We start from the raw sequence: 25,941 nt of genomic DNA on the forward strand, positions 1-25,941 counted from the left end.
GTTCCCAAGGTAACAAAAATACCTATACTTCCTGCTTTCCAGTTACAGATATAGAGCCTGTTTGCCATAAAAGCACACTGGAAGCTGGTATGCATGTAATTAGTAAAGGAATCCGAGAAGATACGGGCAGAGTGGACAGTGACTGTAATAACTTATAAGGCTCTGTCTTAATGTAGGTCCATGGAGTCCACAGACTTCACTGGAAAGAAAATATGCTTGTATTTTTACTAGCTTCTACTAAAATTTTGCATTTTCTTTAATTATGAAAGTAGTAACATGATCAGTAACTGTAAAGCAGTACTTGTTCCTATAGCATAAGACCTAGCACTGAGTAAGTAAGTTGCTAAATATATTTCATTTTTTAATGTATGAGATAAATAATACCGGAATTAGGTTAAAATTAGTTGCTGAATAAACCACATTTCTAAAATGAACCTTCTATAATATGATTAGAATACAAACATGTTGCTCTAAACTCTGATCACCCAGTATGATATTAGGAGAATAATAACAATCTATTTTACTGGTCAAACATGTGATTTTAAAAAGAGAGCATATGTCCAGAGATTTGGTTAGTGTTATATAAAATTATTATTCATGTGGTAGATATTTTTGTTATAATAATTATGTGCAAAGAGTCCTCACATTATTCTTTTATAGTCCTATTCTGGGGTCACTGTATAAAACTGGATTAGAGGGTGGGATGACAATGACTTTGTGTGTATGTTGATCACTCAGTCATGTCTGATTCTTTGTGACCCCATGGACTGTAGCCTTCCAGGCTCCTCTGTCCATGGAATTCTCCAGGCAAGAATATTGGAATGGGTAGCCATTGCATTCTCCAGGGGATCGAATCCAGGTCTCCTGCTTTGCAGGCAGATTCTTTACAATCTGAGCCACCAGGGAAGCCCAAGATTCCTTAGATTTTATAGCAAAATTCATGGCTCCAAATATTTAGGAAGAGAAAGAAAGAGAATCATTTTAAAAACTTACTTTGACATATAATCAAGGTTAACCTTCATACTGTAGTTTGAAAGAGAAAGCGAAGTTTAGCTAATGAACAGTGGACATTTTTCTAAAATTAATACCTATATAGAGAAAGGATGCCATCTACAGCACTGCAGGACAAAAATGTTGTCCAGAACCAGAAGTTAAAAACAAAAATCTAAAATTCCCTTGTCTCTAGTGAGACAAATATCAACCCTAAAGTCAGAGATGATGAATCCTTTTGAGTCTTATTCCAATATTTCTGGTAGAATATAGTTTTATATTAGAAAAGCTACCTTGGAGCCCACCTAATGCGATTTCAATACTGACAAGCCCACACATAGTATTGTAGGCCAGATAGATAGTTGTGATGGTTTGGACCATGAGACAGCACCACAAATAGGCTATTAAGTATATTTGATTTATTATATTTCCTTTCTGATATGAAATATACCTGTCCATTTTATAGAAAGTCAATTTTTTCTTTAAAGTGGTTACTTCTAGTTTGATGATTTTTTGAAAACTATGGAAAGATTGTCAGAAACTTGGAAGTTCTGTGAAGACTCACCCCTACTGATTCATCTGTCACCTCAAGTCCATGTTTACTTGGGGTTAATATGTCCCTTCTTAGAAAGACTGTTCAGCTCCAGTCATTTCCTGAATTTAGTAACTAAATCTCAATTACATTCCAAGCAGACTCTCATTTCTTTGTGGGCTTTGTGTATTCTTTTCTGGGCCAAGAGCTTCCTTGTATATCAAAGGCAGTTTTTTGTAGAGAAGGGAGACGTGAAGGGGCAGAGGAGCCTGGAACCTGACCCTGTGTTACTGCTTCTGCTTGAGAAAGCTGAGAAGTTAAAAACACTCACTAAATAATTCCCTTTAAATCAGAAGAAAAATGATTTTTTACAGTTAACAGTTAGATGCATGATGATTAATGTTTTCAACCTTGAGGGCAACTCTGCCTGTTTAGTATGAATTTTTTATTTCTGTGTTTCAAGTGAAAAATATCCTGGGGTCCTTTTGAATTTCAAACAATTAGTCCAAATTCAAAATGTATTAGGTTAATTGTATATTTTTAATCTAATTTTAATATTCTTTGACTGTGAAATTGATATGCTAGCATTTATTTGCTCTTGAAACCTTTCAAAGTTTGTAACAATTTTTATCCCTTTTAAAATTATTTTAATGCTCAATGATGAAAGCCTGGTCTAAGGAGGAGATAATATTTAAGAACTATACCAATGCATGGGGCCAGGGTATAAACTGTCTATCTAGTCTGCTTTCTTTCCATGAGTATGTAATACATGTTATGGAATTTAGTGTGAGCCTTCCTCCTCTAGGGAACAAATGACTCAGATAGAAGTGATAGAGTAGGCAGATGTGAGCACCATCATTAGTCATAACACGAGATTTCACAGAAAGACAAAGGGACTAATTTAAATGGTATACAAGAGAATGAGAGGTAAGAACATAGAAGACAGAGCTGAGTTAGTGTCCCTGCTCATCTGTATTTTCTCAGCTGTTAAATGTAGAAAGTAAAATCTACCTTAATACGTGTACATTAAAAAAAATCCGGAAGGGCATACAATAAAAGGTTAATAGTAGTTTTATTACGGAGGTGAATGTATTTGTCTTTTACCTTAGATAGAATTAAATATTTTTAAACAAGAAAAATATATAACAGTTTTGTAGGACTATTTAAAGGTTTGGTTGGTCACAAAATTTTTTTTTTTTTTATCAATAGAGTCCCTCTTTGAAAAGGCATCTTAGATGAAACTTCATTACATAAATATATGTATGTGGAGCTGCTATGCTGACAAAGCCCCATGCCCTGGCTTTGTCTTCCTTCTTCTGGTAATCCTTCTGGCATCTCTATGAAGCTCTGAGCTCCAGGAATAGTGGTAGAAACCCACTTTGATATGGTTTATTGGAGACCATGAAAGTAAAGGATCTTGAATAATGCCAGCCATGTAATATTTGCTTGGGTAATGCCATTAATGTTATTATTGTCACCAGTTGTTTTGGAACTTCCTTCTAGGAGAAAGCAGTTTAATTTACAAATGATAAAATGAGATGGTACTTTCTTTTCTAGAAGAGCGTTTACCGATTCCCTGGCGAGTCCATGTTGCATGTCCAGACTTTCTGTGTTGAGCCTACCTGGGGGTCAGCCAGTGTTGTTGGCTCAGGATTACATAATTGCACCTTTTCCAGTCTAAGCCATGCAGATAAAACAGTATGGGGGTGGCTGATGTATAGCCAGCCAAGGAGTGTGGAGCTTGCTTATATCTCTTCTTTCCACTGGGGCTTCCTGATTGCCTCCCTTTAAAGCTTAGCCTTGCTTTGTGTCTCAAGAGCATTCTCAACCGTTAGCATAAGAATATAGAAGGTCCCATTCTTGCCTGGAGAATCCCATGGATTGAGGAGCCTGGCGGGCTACAGTCCATAGTGTCTCTTAGAGTCGGACATGACTGAAGCAACTTAGCAGGCAGGCACACATAGAAGGTCTAGTCTATGATTTGATGATTCAGGATTTATATTCTGACTTATCATTGATATTCTGAAAATCAGACCTCCTTCTGTGAGCTGGAGCTGACTTGTATTGGCTCATAGAAATCCATTGTTCATTTTTGAGAAATTATGCAGCTAGTGGATGTTACATAGGTAGCTTGAAATCAGCCATGTTGGGAGTACTTGTACTACTGTAGTTTAGACATTGGCGAACTATAAAAAAAACAAAAAAAACAAAAACAGACCTTAACCCTGAGGAGTCAATTTAACATCTACCAGGATATGACTTGTTTAGGAACTAGCCACCAACTCATTCCTAGTTCTCAAAACAGAATTTGTATTCTTTCCTACCTGGAGAAGGAAATGACAACCCACTCCAGTATTCTTGCCTGGAAAATCCCATGGACGGAGGAACATGGTAGGCTAGACCAATTCCTGCCTTCACGTCACAAAATGACTTAGACCCTTTATTCCGTTCAGACTTCACTCCAATGGCAGGAGTTTGATCTTATATCCCAGCTCTAAGCTGGGACCCTACTCCCCATTATCTTCTCACAGATCTCTCCCAAGGCCTGTCTAGCTAAGATTTATGCATATATCACCATTGCAGTCATTTCCCCTCATTTGCAGTTTTAGTTTCTGTGGTTTCAATTACCCACAGTCAACCAGTCCAAAATTCCAGAAATAAACAATTCAGAAATTTCAAATTTTTAGGCCATTCTGAATAGCATGATGAAATCTTGCACTGTTCTACCCTGTCTTGCTGGGAGGTCAATCATCCCTCTTACCTACCATTAGTCACTTAGCTATCTAAGTTATCAGATCAACTGTTGCAGTATCCCAGTGTCTGTGTTCAAGTAACCCTTATTTTACTTAATAATGGCCCCAAAATACAAGAGTAGTGATGCTGGCAATTCCACCATTCTGTTACTATGCCTTGGAGAAGGAAATGGCAAACCCACTCCGTATTCTTGCCTAGAGAATCCTGTGGAGGGAGGAGCCTGGTGGGCTGTGTCCATGGGGTCACACAGAGTCGGAAACGACTGAAGTGACTTAGCATGCATGCATGCATTAGAGAAGGAAATGGTAACCCACTCCAGTATTCTTGCCTGGAGAATTCCAGGGACAGAGGAACCTGGTGGGCTGCCGCCTATGGGGTCATACAGAGTCGAACACACCTGAAGCGACTTAGCGAAGGCTGCGGCTTACTATGCCTAATTTATAAACTAAACTTTATCATAGGTATGTATGCATAGGATAAACATAGTATGAAAGAGGATTTGATACTATCTGCATTTCTGGCAACAATAAGGGGTCTTGGAACATATCCCCATAGATGGGGAGAAGCTACTCCATTCAGATTTTCTTGTCTCTTTGGTTTGGGTGAGATAAGAATATCTTGAGCCACCACCACCATTCTGCATTCCCTAATATGTGGTAATAGATTCCTTAGTGCTTGTCCTAATGTCTGTTTATTAACTTCCTCTTCAATTGTTGTGTTTTATCCCATTGTCTGGAATTCCTTCCAATCTGTGATTTTGGGTCTGCTTTGTCGTAGTCTGTCTCAATTAGCTGAAATAACTCAATAATCTTTCTGTAGGATTTTTTAAAACTTTTGAGTATATTCCCCCTAGAAATATATTTCCATATTATTAGGCTCTAAATTATTTAAATATAATTTGTTAGCAGTTTTAATTTTAAAACCTAATTTAGCATTTTAATAAATAATAACATTTAATATCCATAATGAGGGTTCACCACATATAGTATTTAATTTCTTAACACAGCACCTATATTTCTCATAAAATAACTAACATTAATTGTTGCTGTCTGTGTCCCAGACACTGTTCTCAGTGTTTTGCATGTATTAACTCAATCCTACAGAATTTCTGTGAGACATGGTACTAGTATCACCCTCATTTTACAGATGAGGAAATTGAGATAAAGAGAGGCTGTATGGATGATAAATGGTAGTTTGATGGTTTGAATCAGAACCATCTATTTCCAGAACCATGCTGTTAACCATTTTACTATCCTACCTCTTCCTAAAGTGAAGCACAAAGCTATTGCTTTTGAGAAATTCCATATTCCTTTATTGCTAATCTTATCAGCTCAACCCACAAAGAGGAGAAACGAGGAAAGTGTAACCCGAAAAAAGATCATCAAACTGAATAATTCCCTCTTATCTCTCAGGAGAGTTGGGGAAATGACCTAATAGAGGGACACTGAACAATTAATACATAGACATCCAAGCTAAGAAATATACTACCTCACTCTCTGTTCCTTTATTTTAGTTTTTTATCCAGTTATAACAATATTCAATAATGAGGCCAGCTATAGTAGTTGAAGAAGCTTGGGAAAGGAGTAGTATTCTGACTTAAGCAAGACATCTGACAAAGTTCAATGTAAAATGTGTATACATAAATATGTTAAAATTATTTTTTATTTGAGCATAAAATTAAATATATAATATAAAAAATCTGTGTTCATTATAATGTTCATTTTCTGGTAAAACTGAGTTTCTGGAGTATCATTAAGGCTGGGATAACTTTGAAGGATTTTCTGTAATGATACATTTGCCTTTTACCCTCTGAAAAATAACACCAAATTTTATCTATCCAGGCCATGTCATTTAGCATATTGAGAAAGAAATAATGAAACTGAATTGTAGCAAGACAAGGATGAATAGGCAATAATTTTTAATATTAGAGTATTTTCTGGAAAGTTCACAGAAGAAAGGAAAACCTAGTGGACTGAGAGACCTCAGGAATCATCATCATTTAAAAAAAAAAAAAAGTCTCCAGTTAATTCTTATGAGTCTCGTAGTTTAAGAACTACTCTTCAGCAGGTCAGGGATTCCCAGGTGATGCTAGTGGTGAAGAATCAACCTGTAATGCAGGAGAGAGTTCAATCCCTGAGTTGGGAAGATCCCTTGGAGTAGGAAATGGCACCCCACTCCAGTATTCTTGCCTGGAGAATTCCATGGAGAGAGAAGCCTGGCAGGCTACAATCCATAGGGTCACAAAGAATTGGCCGTGACTAAGCAGCAGCAGCAGCTTCAGCAGGCTGAGTCAGTAATCCAGCAAAGAACTGAGTAGTTCACTGAATATTCCTAATTGCAATTCTCTTATCTTTTGTTTGTTTGTTTTGTTTTTTGGCCATGCTGCATGGCATGTGGAATCTTAGTTCTGAGACCATGCCCCAACACTGAAAGCACAGAATCTTAAACACCAAAGAAAGATGCCCCCTTAATTGCAATTCTTAGTCTCACTCACCTGGAATCTTTAGTTCCGAGACCAGGGATGGGAGCCATGCTCCCAACACAAAGTGCAGAATCTTAACCACCAAGGAAGCCCCCTTAATTGCAATTCTTAGTCTCACTCACAAGGGTGGGCCTCTTAGTGTAGAACCTAGAAAAGCAGAAAAGGGTGGATAGTAAAGGAACCTTTGTAAATATCGGTTCATGTGTAGGGGTGGTATCCTTTTTTGGGTTCTCATCACAAGTGCTTATCAATAGAGTTCATGGAGAAAAATATGTGAAGACCATCAGTTCACTTCAGTTCAGTTCAGTCGCTCAGTCGTGTCTGACTCTTTGCGACCCCATGAATCGCAGCACGCCAGGCCTCCCTGTCCATCACCAACTCCCGGAGCTCACTCAGACTCACATCCATCGAGTCAGTGATGCCATCCAGCCATCTCATCTTCTATCGTCCCCTTCTCCTCCTGCCCCCAATCCCTCCCAGCATCAGAGTCTTTTCTAATGAGTCAACTCTTCACATGAGGTGGCCAAAGTACTGGAGTTTCAGCTTCAACATCATTCCCTCCAAAGAAATCCCAGGGCTGATCTCCTTCAGAATGGACTGGTTGGATCTCCTTTCAGTCCAAGGGACTCTCAAGAGGTTTCTCCAACACCACAGTTCAAAAGCATCAATTCAAAAGCATCAAGTCCAACTCTCACATCGATACATGACCACTGGAAAAACCATAGCCTTGACTAGACAGACCTTTGTTGGCAAAGTAATGTCCATAGAAACACATTAAACAGGCAACTGGAGTCCCCAAAATATGATTCTCACCTTGGAGTCTAAGCAAGAGACAGACCCAGCAGTGAGCCTGAGCTCAGTTTACTACGTTAGCCCGTTTTCTTATATCTTATTCCCAGAACAATAGCGGGAAAGAATTTGTTGTTTCTTTTCCTCCATATTGTCAGTGGGAGAAATGGTTGATCCTCTTGGGGATATGCTTGGATTTAATCTATCTAGTCCAACAGATACTATTATCATCGATTTCCAGATGAAGAAACTGAGACTCAGATAATGTAAATGCTATGAATATATAGCTAATATAGCTAATACATGGGCTTCCCTGGTGGCTCAATTGGTAATGAATCCGCCTGCAACGTGAGAGACCTGGGTTTGATCCTGGGTTGGGAAGATCCCCTGGAGAAGGGTATGTAACCCACTCCAGTATTCTTGCCTGGAGAATCCGCATGGACAGAGGAGCCTGGCAGGCTACAGTCCATAGAGTCACAAAGAGTCAGACACAAGTGAAAGTGAAAGTGAACTCGCTCAATAGTGTCCCACTCTTTGTGACCCTATGGACTAAGTAACTAAGCCCAGCACACACAGCAGCATGGCTAATATATGGTGGACTACAGACCAGACACATGGTTCCTAGTGTATGAATAGCGCCTTCAGCCCATGTTTGTTAAATTTTACTGAACATATTTTGTAGAAAATATTTCTCTATGATGAAAATGAAAGCATTAGTTGCTCAATCATGTCCGACTCTTTGCGACCGTGTGAACTGTAGCCCACCAAGCTTTTCTGTCTATGGAATTCTCCTGGCAAGAATACTGGAGTGGGTTGCCATTCCCTTCTCCAGGAGATCTTCCCAACCCAGGAATCCAACCTGGGTCTCCTGCATTCCAGGCAGGTTCTTTACAGTCTGAGGCACAAGGGAAGCCCCATTTGTCTATGATACTCATGCTTAATTCACATCTGTGAATGAGAATGAGGGAAGGATACTGGCCAGCATTTGTAGCAGAGGCAAATCTTTTGTGCTTTTCCTTTCTTTCTTCAGCTGGCACATCTTCACTGTTCTCTGATCTGGTACCTGGAACCACCGTGCGTCTCCTGGATGCACACTGTCTTCTGCTTTGGTTTTTCTACCTGTTCCATTCAGTACCCACAACCCCTTGTCCCCCGTTTGTGCTTTGACTTTCTTCTTCACAAGATAATGTACTCTTCCTCTGTTGTGGACCCTCAAGATACACAATTCTACTGGGTAATGGTAAAGTAAACTGACCCTTGCTGCTCTCTATTTATTAGGTATCAAGTAATATCTAATACAAGTCAAATTAAGCATTTCCTTAAGGAAGTGCTTCCAGGGCTAAAGAAAGACTTGATAGGAATTCCATTTTCAGTCAGGGATGGTTTTGGTATATTTAAACACAACAGGCAGAGGCTTAATCCACCTATACATAAAGCCAGCCCTGAACATTGGCATTTATTTAAATGTCCTCCAGAGACACTCAAGTCTTCAGTGCTGCACACAAAGAGATTCAAACCACTCACACACACTGACATTTTCACGCCCCTGCTTCCCTAGATGCTCGTAATATTTAAGGCTGAGCTGATGTTGGGAACCCCCATGAGAATGGAGCTGCTCCTCTGTGAGTTTGCCTAATGGAGCAACTGGCATTTCTTAGTCTGCCAGAGGAGTGCTGAATGCAATGACTGCAAAGTCTCCAGGGATTTCAGTTAGCTTGGAGCCCAGTAGGGCAGTTTGTTACCATATCCAAACCACCTAAGAAATCAAGTGCGTCGAAGACTGGACTTTGTTCTTTCCCTTCCCATGTCTTTCCTGCAAATTGCTATCTGCTTTGCAAGGGGCATTAAAAAATGAAGAATTACTGCTGCCACTCACATTTTAGTATCAACAAAACATTTCACATGCACATTCTCCTTTGATCCTCATAAGTATTCTTTTTTTTTTTTTTTAGATCTGAGATTACAGTGAGGTGATAGATCTGGGATTATTCTAGGACTTTTTCAAGGCCACCTAGCTGCAGGTGTGACAGAATTATTTATTAATATTTTGATTTGTGATTTGTTCTCATTTTTTCCAACCTCATCTTGAAATAGCCTTTTTTTCCTCGAGCCCTTTGTTATGGGTCAAAATCAAAGTAACCAGCTTTGTTTTCTAAACTGACCTCTTTGAGGGGGTTATTTCAGGGAAAGAGAAAGCAGTGAAACCCTTGGATGAGAGGAGAAAGTTTACTGCAGTGAGTATGAAGGAAAAGGGAGATTCTCCTAAAGGAGAAGCCACTGTAATCTGAGATACCTTGAAATTGGTGCTTTCACTTCTTTACAGAGCCTTAGGAGACGGCAATGACACCCCACTCCAGTGCTCTTGCCTGGAAACTCCCACAGACCGAGGAGCCTGGTGGGCTGCAGTCCATGGAGTCACTAAGAGTTGGGCATGACTGAGCGACTTTCACTTTCACTTTTCACTTTCATGCATTGGAGAAGGAAATGGCAACCCACTCCAGCGTTCTTGCCTGGAGAATCCCAGGTATGGAGGAGCCTGGTAGGCTGCCATCTATGGGGTTGCACAGAGTCGGACACGACTGAAGCGACTTAGCAGCAGCAGCAGTGCAGAAGCGGGGTATCAAGAGGAACTGACTGTTTGATTCACCTAAGGAAGCCAGACCATAGGTACCAAGGTTCCTAAGCTCCACAGAGATATCCTGCCCAAGAAGGTGGGCACATGCCTGTCTCTTGGGGACCAACATGGGCTTGGACAAAGACCATGTCAGGGGTGATCAGGGACCAGAGAGGCCACCATGAATATCTGCTTCGCATAATATTCCAAAACACTGATGTCATCATGGACTGGGGAGAGATACACTATAACAAGTGGGAGATTTGATGGGACAGGATTACTGACCTTTGATCAGGTTTAAAGACCTAAATTTAAAATTTAAACCTATTAAGTTGGAGAGTTCAGAATAGTAAGTTTCATTGTCTCTGCAGGGGCACTTACTTCTCACACTATTTACATTTAGATGGATCTCAATGGGGAACATTCAGGTATGTCCTTATGGCATTATGCTTGTGGCAAAAGAGAAATCCAGCCCCTGTCCCTTATTTGATTTTTTCAGTATGTAATTCTGTAGCCATGAGCCACATTTCGCTGCTGGATAACTTGATCTGTCAGCTAGTATCAGGCATCTAGGATGCTCATTTGGGTAAGGCTAAAGAAACAAATGTGTCTCATGAAATAAGTTGATTGCTTTCTTTAGTGGGAATAATGACTAGAGGAGACTAGAGATTGCTTAAAAATCAAATCGCCTATTAGATTTTCTAGCTCCTTAAATAACTTCTAATGTTTTGTAGACAGCCATCTACATATACCCTCTGTCTTTTAGTGGTAAACTATAACAATTTTATTGTTATGTTGCTTCATAGCAAAAAAATTTTCATGATTCTGTGTCAGTAAAAATCTTTGATCCTCAACTTAAATTAAGCTGAAGCTAAGAACTATCCTACATATTTTCACATGATTTTTGGTCAATGGATTTCCATGGTAAAGAATCTTCCTGCAGTGCAGGAGACCCAGGTTCAATCTCTGGGTCAGAAAGATTCCCTGGAGAAGGGAATGGCTAACCCACTCTGATATTCTTGCCTGGAGAATTCCATGGACAGAGGTGCTTGGAGAGCTATAGTCCATACAGTCCATTTGGTCATTACAGTAAACAAAACAAAAATAAAAGGAGGGAGTTTAAACAGAAAATCTCTCTTGTGCTAGTCTCTCATCTCCTCCTTCTCTTCCTTCTTGTCTTCTCTCTTCAATATACAGACATCAGAGAAACACTGCAGAACCACAAATTACTGTGGGGTGCAACTCCTACTTAATAATGACATCCTGTAAGTTAACAAAAAATCTGCCAACATCTGCAAGCTCCTCTACAGAGTTGTGAGCCAAAGTTAAAAATCATGTGTGACAGTGCTGTGGAAAATACAATTGATTCCAGTCTGATTGTGTCAGTTCCAAACAGAGACAATATTGATGATGCTGAACAGTAATCTTATTGGGCTTGGACCCAACTGAACACTGGTCTTTGTCAACTCATTATTCCACTATCAGAGGGATCTCCGCAGATTGATCTTGCCAGCACTTCTTGATGTGTCTCACAAATCACTGTTCTCCTGTTGGCAGGCAGATTTGAGTATTGCACAGTAATTGCTGGGCTTTCCCCCCCACTATCCCCATCTCATTCCCGCCTAGGAGACAGCAACTACACATTGCAAGTAATTGTCATATGAAAGACCAAAAACTACTAACAAGACAGAGTAGGTAGATGTGCAATCCTGGTGATGCCAAGACCTAGTGACCACACCAGGGATATTTTTTGATTGGCAAAATAAAGTTTAAATCCTCTTTTTTCCCCTTTAGACAGTTAATTAGAGAGATCCCTGAACTTTTCAGAAGACTGAAGCGTTGCCTGTAGGAAAGTTCAGCTTTGCAGTCCAAGGGTCTAGTTTGGGTGATTAATGCTGTCGATGCATTTTTAGCAAGTTTGAAAAGTTTATTGTGTCATAAGTAGTGGTGAGTGGGAAGAATAAGGCAATGAGCATAGTATTTTGAGCAAGTGATACAATTTGACACTCCTCCCTAGACATTAAAGGCATTCAAAAATCAAAGTTATTAATCTAGTTAATCAATAAAATATCAAAATATGAATGGATTTCTAGTGTTCCCAGGTGGATTGGTCGGGATAAAGTCAGGCCTTGGTAATGGCTGACAGTTTTCTTTTTGGCTCAGAGCTTCCAGCAGGCAACATATATCCATGTATTTGTTGGATTATCTAGCTAACTGGAGGGGAGCACCAACAAGGATGATCCAGGATCACTTGTGTATTTGACATCACATATGTCCTCAATCATAAGGATTTGTCAGGTGTTCTGGGAATTCATAACAGTTTGAATCTGAGTTCCAAACTTGTAAGCATTAAATTGCTCAAAGGGCTCATAACTCCATATCTTTCGTAGTTTAGACAGCAAGGACTACTTATGTGGTATTTACACAAATGAAAGATTAACCCTGAGACTGCTGGCTGAGATTGCTTCTTTTCTTCTGACTCCTTTTAGCTTTTACACTTTCTCCATTCAGACTTGTATCTTACACAGAGTTATCAAAAAGAGATCTTCTATGAGCTTACTGCAGGTTTAAACTGGTTGTACTAAAATTTTTGTATAGTGTATTTTGGAGGTTCCTGATAATGATGCCTATGGAATTAGAAGAATCCAATACTTCTTCCTTGTTGTCTGTCATTTTTGGAGTCAGTAGTATTATTTTGGCAGGAGCATTCCTAAACAACAAACTGTATCACAAACCCGTTTGGTGATGTACTGACTTTAGTTAAAGAAGCTGAAGGTTGTGCTTGAGCCCTACTCCTTACATAGACTCGTTCTCTGCTTCCTAGTTTGCGAAAAACTATAGTCAACTGAGAGTTTGTATGATGAATCAGCCTAATAAAACTTGAGTTTTCTCCATTGACTTGACTCTATTACTTTTAACAGCTCTCCTGTGTTGGAGAGGTAATTGAATTTGGGGGTTTGAAGTCCTCCTGCTGGGTGGCAAGCTGCAAAGGATGATAAAAATAAGCAAAAGATGGTTAACTGGGCTTCCCAGGTGGTGCTAGTGGTAAAGACCCTGTTTGCCAATGCAGGAGACTTATGAGATGCTGATTCTAGCCCTGGGTTGGGAAGATCCCCTGGAGAAGGGCATGGCAACCCACTCCAGTATTCTTGCCTGGAGGATCCCATGGACAGTGGAACCTGACAGGCTACAGTCCATAGGGTCAGAAAGAGTTAGACACAACTGAAGTGACTTAGCACACATGCAACCATCAAGCTTATTATTACAGCAGAACATGAAAGCAAGAATTACACCAAAGGATTAACAGTGTGGATAATGGTGTCAACAGAGTTGAATGTTTAAAATCCATTTGATACTATAGTCGAAGAGTCACTAGAGGTGAGAGTGGGGACAAAGACACACTCTCCTTCCCCCTCTTTCAAGGACATTTCTACATGAGTGAAAACAGCACAACTTGATCCCTGGTTAGCCTTGAGGATATGCTGAAATGACGGGAATATCTCAAGGGTTTCTCTTTATCTTGGTTTTAAGTGAGAATATTGATGTTCCTGAGAACATTGATGGGCTTCCCTTTTAGCTCAGTCGGTAAAGAATCTGCCTGTAATGCAGGAGACCCAGGTTTGATTCCTGGGTTGGGAAGATTCTTCTGGAGAAGGAAATGGCAATCTCCTCCAGTATTCTTGCCTGGAAAATCCCATGGACAGAGGAGCCTGGCAGGCTACAATCCATGGGGTCACAAGAGTTGGACACGACTTAGTGACTAAACCACCACCACCATCGTTGATGTTCCTGAGCTGATTGGATATATGAAGGGGCTTCTAATTGAGAAACTGTATCTTACTTGTTACTACTGATGCATCATAAAAGAACAAAATACCTTTTTTTCTTCATCTTCAAAAACTGGAACACTTCACCACAGCAAGTAAGCTCAGTCACTGTAAACAACAGTCACTATATTTATTGGAATATACTGAGAGTAATGTTTTAGTGGTTTGAACACTCAAGAAATCATCATGTAGCATCACTAAAAGAAAATCATAAAGAAGATTTAACCAAATGACAACAACAAAAACTCCATACCGAAATTTTTTTTCTTTTTGCCTATTTTGTCATTTTATTTACATATTTGAGTGAATAAATTTTATTGTTTGCTTCTGGTAATTTCTCATGCCTTCTTTAGGACATCTACCTTAAGTGGATAATAGGAATTTATTCAGAATTCCTGACAATGAGAAAATTCAGGATCAGAAGAAATCAGGCGAAGGGTCAGGTCTTGGCATAATTCTATTAGGCAAGGTACTAATGCTGTCGTGACCACAGATGCACTTGAGGCTCTCAGATGACTTAGCAGTTGCCTGTAGCCTTCAAAGTTCTAAGAAATAAAATACACCAAGTCTCCTAATGCTTAGAAAATGCAGTGCTGGCTTTCATCTTATTCCAAGATGCCATTTTAAAGGGAACCTAAAGGACAGCACACAGATTCTTTAGTTCTCAAAAGACCCAATCTAAATAGCCTTGCTAAATTGTTTTCTTTAAGCCCTCAAAGTGAGTGAGTCACTTAGTACCTGCCCTCTGGATCAGAGATGTTCTCTTAGCAGTTTGGCCTGAATACCAAAAAGGCATAAAATTCTTGATTTGAGGCCTACACTTCTTTTTTAGTTTGATATGGACCAGTGTTAATGTCTTTATTGACTTTGTTATAATATTCTTTCTGTTTTGTGTTTTGCAGTCATGGTGCATGTGAGATCATAGCTCCCCAACAAGAGGTGGAACCTGCACTCTGTGCATTGGAAAGTGAAGTCTTAACCGCTGACCACCAGCGAAGTCCCCTATACGTCTTATGTTAGGAATCAGTATTAACTTCATGAGTATGTGGCCTCTGCATTCAGACAGGGCTCCATGATTGCTTCATGCCCTGCTGCAACCATCTTGAGATTCTTACTAGTATTTGAACAAAAGCCTCACATTTTCCTTTTGCACTGGTCTTTACTCATTATGTAGTTGGTCCATCAGAACTTCTGATTTGCTCTCATACTAAGTTGCTTTGTTCTTTCTTCCGTCTTGTTTTGAGCAGAAGGAATGCAGAGATCTGCAAGCAGAGATAGGTAAGGGAATTGTTTGGCCTTTAAGCATGTCTTATGTCCAGCTCTCCAGACTTTCACTGTGAGAGACCCAGCACCATGTTCCAGGTCATACACAGAGCCATCACATGCCATCAAAATCCCTTCCCAATGTTCTTGGCAATATTCTTCCAGTGGAACCAGTGGATCAACTTTTTATCCTTTAACATAATAACAAGTGTATTTCATTTTAAATCAATTTCCCATAAACATTAAAGTGAATTACAAAAAATAGTACCCTTTCCCGTTTGAAAATATAAATCAAATAAATTGGAATGTTCATAATAATATCCCTTAGATAAAGATGAGCACATTGCCAGGGCAAATAGCCACCCTCTGCAAAAAAATGCCCATTCTAATTTCTAAATCTTGTCTATCATTGTACCATTTACAGATGTTTAAGGAAAATTACATCATACTATTTAGCATCATGACTGTCAAAACTTAATTCTTTAAAAAGTATATCTCATATATTTTTAGTAGCACTGTTAGCCTATGAGATGGGACTTCAGTCCTAGCTTTGTTCAAACGAGTCATTCTTTGGAGTTCTCTCTAGTATTTCTATCTCTGATGTTGTGCCCAGCCTGCTGTAGAGGCTCCCAACAATTACTGTTCCAACTTTGCAACTATTTGCATGAATAATTTTTTCTTATGTGTGTATTTCTAACCATGAGTACAAACAGCTTTTCATTTCAAACAAGTGAGGAGGCACCCTGAGGGGGAAGATCATACATTTTTATGAAGTTGCTGCTGTGGAAATTTATAATTTGTGCAGAAATTTTCTTTTTTTTTCTGTGGCAAAAATGAAAATTTAATACCTGTGAAAACTGCCTTTTTATTTTAATAAAATAAAATGACAGTAAGAATAAAACATACATAGATTCTTATAATTTTAGGGGAGGGTGGCAGTACTGTGTTCTCTTTGCATTTACATAACACCTATCCCACAGAAGTAGGTACTTAAAACTTTGAGGATTGTGTATGCCTCTATTCCCATAAGAAAGAACTCCTGGGCAGCTTCACGAGTTATGAGCATAATAAACCAAGGAAATAAAACCTAGGTTATTAAACACTTTGAGAAAAATTCTCTAATATGAGGAATCAATGCCAGAAATTTGTGTGATTATGGGGAAATCACAGACATGACAAGACATGACAAGCACTGGGGACAAGAAAAATTTCCTTTTACAAAGTTCTAGTAAAATAAACATTTCATTTACTTTGGTATTATACTTTGAGTGATCAAGACAATTTAAGAGTCTGTGACTTTTTCACTCAGGTATCTTTGACCATTTAATTTATGTTAGGAGTTTTAACATAGGTGACTAGTCTAAATGTTTGTCTGAAGGCAAGGCATGTTTCCGAAAGTTAGTTGTCACATAACCACCTTCCGGAGGTATAGGAGATGATTTTAGGTGCTACAAGGATGATTTACATTAACTATGTAAATATTTTAATGAGTAATTGAATATGTATATATACAGTTCAGTTCAGTTCAGTCACTCAGTCGTGTCTGACGCTTTGCGGTCCCATGAATTGCAGCACGCCAGGCCTCCCTGTCCATCACCAACTCCCGGAGTTCACCCAAACTTATGTCCATTGAGTCAGTGATGCCATCCAGCCATCTCATCCTCTGTCGTCCCCTTCTCCTCCTGCCCTCAATCCCTCCAAGCATCAGGGTCTTTTCCAATGAGTCAACCCCTCGCATGAGGTGGCCTAAGTACTGGAGTTTCAGCTTTAGCATCAATCCTTCCAAAGAACACCCATGACTGATCTCCTTCAGAATGGACTGGTTGGATCTCCTTGCAGTCCAAGGGACTCTCAAGAGTCTTCTCCAACACCACTGTTCAAAAGCATCAATACTTCAGCGCTCAGCTTTCTTCACAGTCCAAACTCTCACATCCATACATGACCACAGGAAAACCATAGCCTTGACTAGACAGACCGTTGTTGGCAAAGTAACGTCTCTGCTTTTGAGTATACTATCTAGGTTGGTCATAATTTTCCTTCCAAGGAGTAAGTGTCTGTTAATTTCATGGCTGCAATCACCATCTGCAGTGATTTTGGAGCTCCCGAAAATAAAGTCTGGCACTGTTTCCACTGTTTCCCCATCTATTTCCCATGAAGTGATGGGACCGGATGCCATGATCTTTGTCTTCTGAATGTTGAGCTTTAAGCCAAATTTTTCACTCTCCTCTTTCACTTTCATTAAGAGGCTTTTTATTTCCTCTTCACTTTCTGCCATAAGGGTGGTGTCATCTCCATATCTGAGGTAATTGATATTTCTCCCAGCAATCTTGATTCCAGCTTGTGCTTCCTACAGCCCAGCGTTTCTCATGCTGTATTCTGCATGTAAGTTTCATAAGCAAGGTGACAATATACAGCCTTGACATACTCCTTTTCCTATTTGGAACCAGTCTGTTGTTCCATGTCCAGTTCTAACTGTTGCTTCCTGACCTGCATATAGGTTTCTCAAGAGGCAGGTCAGGTGGTCTGTATTCCCATCTCTTTCAGAATTTTCCACAGTTTATTGTGACCCACACAGTCAAAGACTTTGGCGTAGTCAATAAAGCAGAAATAGATGTTTTTCTGGAACTCTCTTGCTTTTTCGATGATTCAGCAGATGTTGGCAATTTGATCTCTGGTTCCTCTACCTTTTCTAAAACCAGCTTGAACATCAGGAAGTTCACGGTTCACGTATTGCTGAAGCCTGGCTTGGAGAATTTTGAGCATTATTCTAGTAAAGTAATATATACAGTATGTGTGTATAAAGTTTTTAGCAGTACCTTAGAAATATCCAGTATGCCATCTCACTGTCTTCACACTATATTCATGAGCCAGCCACCATGATGTCTCTGATAAATTAAGAGCATAGTCTACTAACTGACCTCTCTACTTCTACCCTGCCTCCCTGTAGTTGATCTCTCTAATGGGAATCAGATAGAAGCTTTAAAAACATAGGTTAGGAACTGATTTTGTCAGCTCAAAATCTTGCAGTGGTTTTTCCTCTCACTCATAATTAAAGCCAATATCCTTGCCATGGTCCACAAGCCAGGCCACATCTTTCCTTTGGCTACTTGACTGATTTTATTTCCTACACTCACCTGCAGCTTCCTTGCTGTTTCTCTGTCATGCTGAATGTAATATGGTTTCAGGCCTTTGGAATATTCTTTCCTCTATCTAGAATTCTCTTTTCCAAACTATCCAAATGGCTCTCTTCCTCACTTAATTCAAGACTTTGCTTAAATATCACCTGATTTGGCCCCTTCCCTATTGCCTTCACCCTGCTTTGGTTTTCTCCATAACTGTTATGCCCAGTGGTAGAATGGGAGAAATGGTCCCTATTTGTCATCCCATCACAATATGCCCTCTTTGCCATGTGATTCTAGTCTCTATCACTCTGACTCTGGGCTTGGCTATGTAACTTGATTTGGCCAATGGTATGTTAGCAAATATGAGGTAGGTTGAAGCTTGAAAGTGTGTGCTTCTTTCTGTTTAACCATTACTCTCATGCAGTTTCTATGAAAACCGTTGGGAGAATAAAGTTACTAGGGTAAGACTGACTAACCCTACTTATCCCAGCTATAGCGGTCTAGATCAGCTCACATCTGGCTGAGTTTTGGCTTTGTGAGCAGATTCTTTGGAGACTAGGAGAGCTGAACAGCCAAGCCCTAAATAAATGGTCCACAAACTCATGGAAGAAATAAATGTGTATTATTTTTAAGCCACTTAGTATTGGGGTGCTTTGTTATGCCACACTATTATGAAAAACATAGCTAGTGTATAACTCTAATGACATATTACATTTTTAAAATGTATCTACTCCAGAATATAAATTCGTAAGAATAAATGTTATATTAGTTATAGTTACTTTCAGTAGATGTTTGGCTTAAATAAAATATATATTTAATAAAAGTTTGTTGAACTTAGTACATTTTATGCTTAATTATGCATAGATTATGCATAATTATGCTTAGATTAAGTTAAGGCAGGCAGTGCCATGACAATCCACTTAGCCCATTTGAATTTAAATTATAAGATACTCTGGAATCTGGGGATTGAGCAATTATGATATTGGTCCACTAATGATTAAAGTTTGGTAAATACCATCTCATGGTACTGGCATATTATCTAATACCATGTTTTAAGTCTTTCTAAATAGTCTAGCAGAGGTAAGGATTTGCAGATGCTTTCTGTGTATAATCCATAGACAATTTCTTCTAATCCAAAAATATATCAGATTAGCAACTATGACATGATGTGCCTAATTAGTCCAGAAAGATGCTATGGTGATATTTGCAGAAATGTACAATCATGAAGAACTCCTACCCCTGCTAATATTAAGGGATGGGTATTCTGAGGTAGCCCTTTGGTTAATTAATGTTCATTGTTAAATACAACAATTTATCAAACACCTAGTATACACATAACCTTGATCTGTGCACTGGGGATACAAAATCAAAAGACATAGTTTGTAATATTAACACATCGGAAGAATCACACTATTTAAAAAATTGCTCAAAATAACTAAGGACATGTAGTAGGGTTGGTGATGAAAGCTACAAGAATAGAAATATATACATCTCTCTAGTCAGGTGCAAATAGATGGGGAACAAATGGACACAGTGGCAGATTTTATTTTCTTGAGCTCCAAAGAAAATGATTGGTGACTGCAGCCATGAAATTAAAAGACGCTTACTCCTTGAAAGAAAAGCTATGACAAACCTAGACAGCATATTAAAAAGCAGAGACTTCACCTTGCTGACAAAGGTCTATCTAGTCAAAGCTTTGGTTTTTCCAGTAGTCATGTATGGATGTGAGAATTACACCATAAAGAAGGCTGAGCACCGAAGAATTAATGCTTTCAAACTGTGGCCCTGGAGAAAATTTTTGCGAGTCCCTTGGACAGTAAGGAGATAAAACCAGTCAATCCTGAAGGAAATCAAGCCTGAATATTCACTGGAAGGACTGATGCTGAAGCTGAAGCTCCAAAACTTTGGCCTACCTGATGCAAAGAGCCAACTCACTGGAAAAGACCCTGATGCTAGGAAAGATTGAGGGCAGGAGGGGAGGGGAAAGAGAGAGAATGAGATAGTTGGATGGCATCATCAACTCAGTGGATATATTTTGAGCAAACTCCAGGAGATGGTGAAGGACAGGGAAGCCTGCATGCTGCAGTCCATGGGGTTGCAAAGAGTCGGATACAACTTAGTGATTGAACAAAAATAGTCACTTCATATAGCCTAAAGCTGAGTCTCTTTCTGTCTCATTCATTGACATATTAAGCCCCCTGGCCCACAGTCCTTTACCACTGGCACTTAAATAATTATTTGTAATTGGCTTAAATGTTTAACCATAGTTTTCAACCACCATGCATCCAGTTTCCATAACAAAAAAAGGTAATTGAAAGTATCTAAGCAGTAAACTCAGTTACAACAGCCGAGTTTAAATGCAAAACTTCCTTTGTGTAATTTATAAAGCAGAAGTGACTTTTTTGATGTTTTATTACTGTGATCAGAACTATTCTGTACCTGTTTTGCAGAAAATCATTATTTAAGTTGATATGATTTTGAGTATGGCCCCAAACACTTGTGCTACCTGGTGAATTTTATATTTTTGTTGCATGCATGCTTAGTCACTCAGTCGTGTCCAACTCTTGGCGATCCCATGGGCCATAATCCACCAGGCTCCTCTGGCCATGCTATTCTCCAGGCAAGAGTACTGGAGTGGGTTGCCATTTCTGTCATTGTTCAAATTAGCCAGTGTGCCAAGATTAATTGACTATTGCATACTTCAGTTCAGTTCAGTTGCTCAGTCATGTGTGACTCTTTGCGACCCTATGGGCTGCAGGATGCCATGCTTTCTTGTCCATCACCAACTCCTGGAGCTTGCTCAAACTCATGTCCATTGGGTCAGTGATACCATCCAACCGTCTCATCCTCTGTCATCCCCTTCTCCTCCTGCCTTCAATCTAGCCCAGCATCAGGGTCTTTTCCATTGAATCAGTTCTTTGCATCAGGTGGCCAAAGTATTGGAGTTTCAGCTTCAGCATCAGTCCTTCCAATGAATATTCAGGACTGATTTCCTTTAGGATTGACTGGTTGGATCTCCTTGCAGTCCAAGGGACTCTCAAGAGTCTTCTCCAAGATCACAGTTCAAAAGCATCAATTCTTCAGCTCTCAGCTTTCTTTATAGTCCAACTCTCACATCCATATGTGACTACTGAAAAAACCATAGATAGCTTTGATTATATGGACCTTTGACAGCAAGGTGATGTCTCTGCTTTTTAATATGCTGTCTAGGTATGTCATCATTTTTCTCCCAAGGAGTAAGCATCTTTTAATTTCATGGATGCAGTCATCATCTGCAGTGATTTTGGAGCCCAAGAAAATAAAGATGCCTATTAGATGTCTGTTGCATACTTGGTCTCTCCCAAATATATATGTAGTGTACATATATACCCATGTATAGTATATGAGAGCTCTCCTATGATATTTTCTTTACTATATTATTTTTTTTTAATTTAGAAATTTAAGTATCAGGTAAAATGTTCTGAAGCCAAAAAATAACTGATCTAGACTCTTGAGCTCCATGGTTTATGTGTTCCTTGAATACTATAGAGTGACCAAATTACCCATAAAATATGCACCAATCAAATAATTGTATGTAAACCAGATTGATGCTTTGTGAAACTTTTTACTTCTCTATTTTATTTTTAATAAGGTAGTATGTATATTTTAAATTTAAGGTGTTTTAGCTGCATCACAACTTTTTCTACTTTTGAACTAGAAAAATCACAATTTAAACTCTTAACAATGTTAACATGCATGGTGGATATCTTGGATGAAGTAAGTATGAATATGTATGTTTCCACAATACATGTCAGTTCAGAATCTGTCTCCCCACCCATAGTGGTACACCTAAGTGAATTAATATTTTATAGAATATGCTTTGGGATATTTTATGTAATATATACATATTTGAATCATAGCTTTATACCTGAGCAATAATAATATTTCACCATTTAGTTAACTAATTAACAAATTCAACATGTATTAAGCACCTACTGTATTCCTAAGTCTTCTGGATTTAGGAGGAAAATACAAAGATGGTTTTGATATTCCTTTTAATTTATTTTTTAAGAATAATAAAACAAAGATGCACATTTCAATTTATAAACCAAATAGTAAAGTCAACAAAACTTGTAATTTGGTTATGAACACTGAATTCGGTTACGTAATTTGGTTATGTAACACACTGAAGGCAGGGATTGCATGTGCTCTTCCATTTCTCTTTTTTCCATGTATTTCTCCTCCTACCATTATTTTCCCCCTTTATTTATGACTCTTTTTCTGCCTCAATTTATTGTCAAAATGCATACATGTATGTCTTTTAGTATCTCTTAAATCAGTATTTTCTTGAATATTGTACTAAGACAACTGATCATATTTATGTGGCATTTTGCCAACTCAGCTCTGAGCTCATTGAAGGTGGGGATTGCAACCTTTAGAGTACTTTATCTTGCACAAACTATTTAATAGTTGCCCAACAGTTATTTGGTAATGATTTAATTGAGTCATCATTTCTGTATACCAGCAGTGCTCATGACATTGAGTATTACTTATTCCTTCAGAGCCCTCAGGGAAAAGGGAGGTAAATGTTGTTATATTAACACTAACAGGAGAGGGTGGGATACAGTTCCCACTATGGGAGAATATTTTAAATAAATTTTGAAATTGGTGACCTGGCTGGAGAGAAGGCATTTTTTGAGCTTAGGTTGAGATAATATATTCGAACATATATGCTCCTCTCTATTTTTCAAGCATTTGTATCAAAGATTTTACCATGATTTAAATCTGATTCAGGTGGCGAAACATCTGGAAATCATGATGGCATTTACTGAACATCATAAAATGTTGACATATAAAGCTAAAATTGTGTAATGTACCATTTTGTGCTAAATCACATACCATCTTATGCTAGCTTCTCCTATAGATGAAGAGTGACAGGTGCCAAATATATGAGAAAAACTATGAGAGAAATAATTTAAGAAATTTGATTTTTCAAATTAACGAATTGGAGAAAGTCTGCATTGTTCATTTTAGGTTATGAAACCTCCAAATACAGCTACCAGAACCATTGTTTAAATAGCCTAAATGTGTACCCAACAGAAATGTGACTTTTTAGTTAAGAGCAACTCTACAATATTATATTACATAGACTGAAGGATGGGAGTACTAGTCAGGATAAAATTATTCCTCACGTTTAAACCAAAAAAAGAAAAAAGAAAAAAGAAAAATTGGTTACAGCCCTGTTTCTGCAGTTAGAGAATTAGAAGAATTTGGGTTAGTTTAACTCTTTCGTTTTGCACATTTCTAATCCATCTTGGTATTTTGAAGAAGAAAAAAACGTTATAAGGAGAACATCTGTTGCTATTCATGTCAGTTTTCATCTGTATCAGGTTCCACAGTAGTTTAAGAGAGCCTCTCTCCCTCTCTCTTTAGTCCTTAACACCTCTCTGGATCCTATCCTTCATGCATGCTAAGTCGCTTCAGTTGTGTCTGACTATTTGCTATCCCATGGACTGTAGCCTGCCAGGCTTCTCTGTTCATGGAATTCTCCAGGCAAGAATACTGTAGTGGGTTGCCATTCCCTTCTCCAGGGAATCTTCCTGACCCATGTATTGAACCCTTATCTCTTTGTTTCCTGCATTGGCAGGCAGATTCTTTACCACTAGCGCCACCTGGGAAGCATACCCTCCATGCTCCAACCCAATTTTAAATTTCCTACTTTTTTGTTCCTCTGCTTTCAAACTTGGTAACTTTGGAATTAAATAAATAGTAAATAGCCGTTCCCTCTTTTATTCACAAGCATCTACTGAGCACCTATAAATGCAAGTTGATATTCTACATATTGAGGATAGAGTGGGGAAATAAGACTGATGAGGTTTCTTGTTGAATGGAGCATATGTCCTAGCATAGGGCATAGGGGAGGAAAGACAATTTGAAAAATCAGGTAAATTTCAGTGTTATATAGGGTTGTCAGATTTAACAAATAAAAATAACAGCTGTTGAGATAAATTTGAATATCAGACAAAATAACAATTTTTAACATAAGTATGTCTTATAGAATATTGAGATAAAATTAAAATGTAATAGAGACTGACTGAGACAATTCCAGGCAATTTTGCACCTGTCCTTTTCCCAGTGACATACATGTACAATTTTTACCTACGTGCCCATATTCATATCATTCTCTTGTGTACAATGTCTTACTCCTGCACTCCAAATTCAGCTGATCTAGATTTTGCTCATTCTCAGGTTCTACCTTATTTAAACATTTTCTTGCAATGATGCCAACTCTCATCACTCTCTTCTTTTATAAATCACTTTTACAGTTACTATCCTTATTATATTATTAACATGGAAATAGATGGTTCTAGTCAAACGTTTGTATCTTAGACTCCATCTGCACTGCTCTGCTACCATAATCATGAATGCTCCTATATGTGTATTTCTTGTATCTTCAAGTTGTAAAGGTAAGAATCGAGAGCAAAGATTCTGGAGTCGAATAGCTCAGGGTTCAAATCCTGGTTCTGCTACTTACCAGAACCTCACACAGGTTATTGGCTGTGCCTCAGTTTCTTCATCTGTGAAAAGGGGAAAATAATAGTCTCTCTCACATAGAGTTCTTATAAAAATTAAATATAGCATGTATGTTGCCACTGTTGCTGCCGACCTGTCCATCCCAAAGGAAATCAGTCCTGAATATTGATTGGAAGGAATGATGCTGAAGCTGAAACTCCAATACTTTGGCCACCTGATGTGAAGAACTGACTCATTTGAAAAGACCCTGATGCTGGGAAAGATTGAAGGTGGGAGATAGGGATGACAGAGGATGAGATGGTTGGATGGCATTATCGACTCAGTGGACTTGAGTTTGAGTAAGCTCCGAGAGCTGGTGATGGACAAGGAAGCCTGGAGTGCTGCAGTCCATGGGGTCACAAAGAGTTGGACACGACTGAGTGATTGAACTGACTGATGTATGTTGAATACCTGTCCCGTATATATTAGATTTTCTCCTCCTTCTCTTCCTCATCCTCATTGTTATGATTATTACCATAATACATACTATTTCTAGCATAGTGCAGATTTGGGTAAGATTGTTAACCAATACAGAGCTTCAATATTAAGTGATCATTGAAATTAACAATGGCTCTATAGTTTTGCTAGTTTGTTATATGTACTTGGCCCTCTTTTCTGGTCACAATGCAAGTCAGAAATAATCTGCTCTATATTGTTTTAGCAGAAAAATAATTTATAGAGTGCTTTAACTGGGGGATGAAAAAAAGGGAACATATTTAAAAGCACTACCATGCAAAAAAAACCCTGAAACTGTAATATGTGAATTAAATGCTATCCATGCCTATTGTCTCTCATCTCCTTTGAAAAGTAAATTTCCAGAGTGCAGAATCAATTTCTTTTGCAAGAAGCCATTCTCATAAATGCAGAAGCTTTGGGTCACTGCTAAAAGTATTTAGTGACAATTGTGGTGACGGCCCCCTGATGATCTGTCCAAAAAAATTGGCTTCTACAGCAAATTTCTATATTTGCCATTCAGCAGGAAATTACTCATTTTATATTATGCTTTTGTAACTGAT

At 38.6% G+C, this 25,941-nt stretch overlaps 1 long non-coding RNA gene across 2 annotated transcripts in view; it reads left to right on the top strand.

Moving 5' to 3' along the window:
• The window catches only part of LOC105610613 (uncharacterized), a 444,948-nt gene that overhangs the window by 405,391 nt on the left and 13,616 nt on the right, over positions 1 to 25,941 (top strand). Inside the window, exon 5 of one of the 2 annotated variants that reach the window (XR_009601465.1) lies at positions 9,871 to 16,156. The exons of the other annotated variant lie outside the window; for it this stretch is intronic. This is a non-coding gene — a long non-coding RNA (uncharacterized LOC105610613). Of the gene's footprint in view, positions 1 to 9,870; positions 16,157 to 25,941 lie in introns of those variants that run through there. 2 annotated transcript variants of the gene reach the window in all.

This window comes from Ovis aries, chromosome 7, assembly GCF_016772045.2.
Source record: "Ovis aries strain OAR_USU_Benz2616 breed Rambouillet chromosome 7, ARS-UI_Ramb_v3.0, whole genome shotgun sequence".
NCBI classification, from domain to species: Eukaryota; Metazoa; Chordata; class Mammalia; order Artiodactyla; family Bovidae; genus Ovis; species Ovis aries.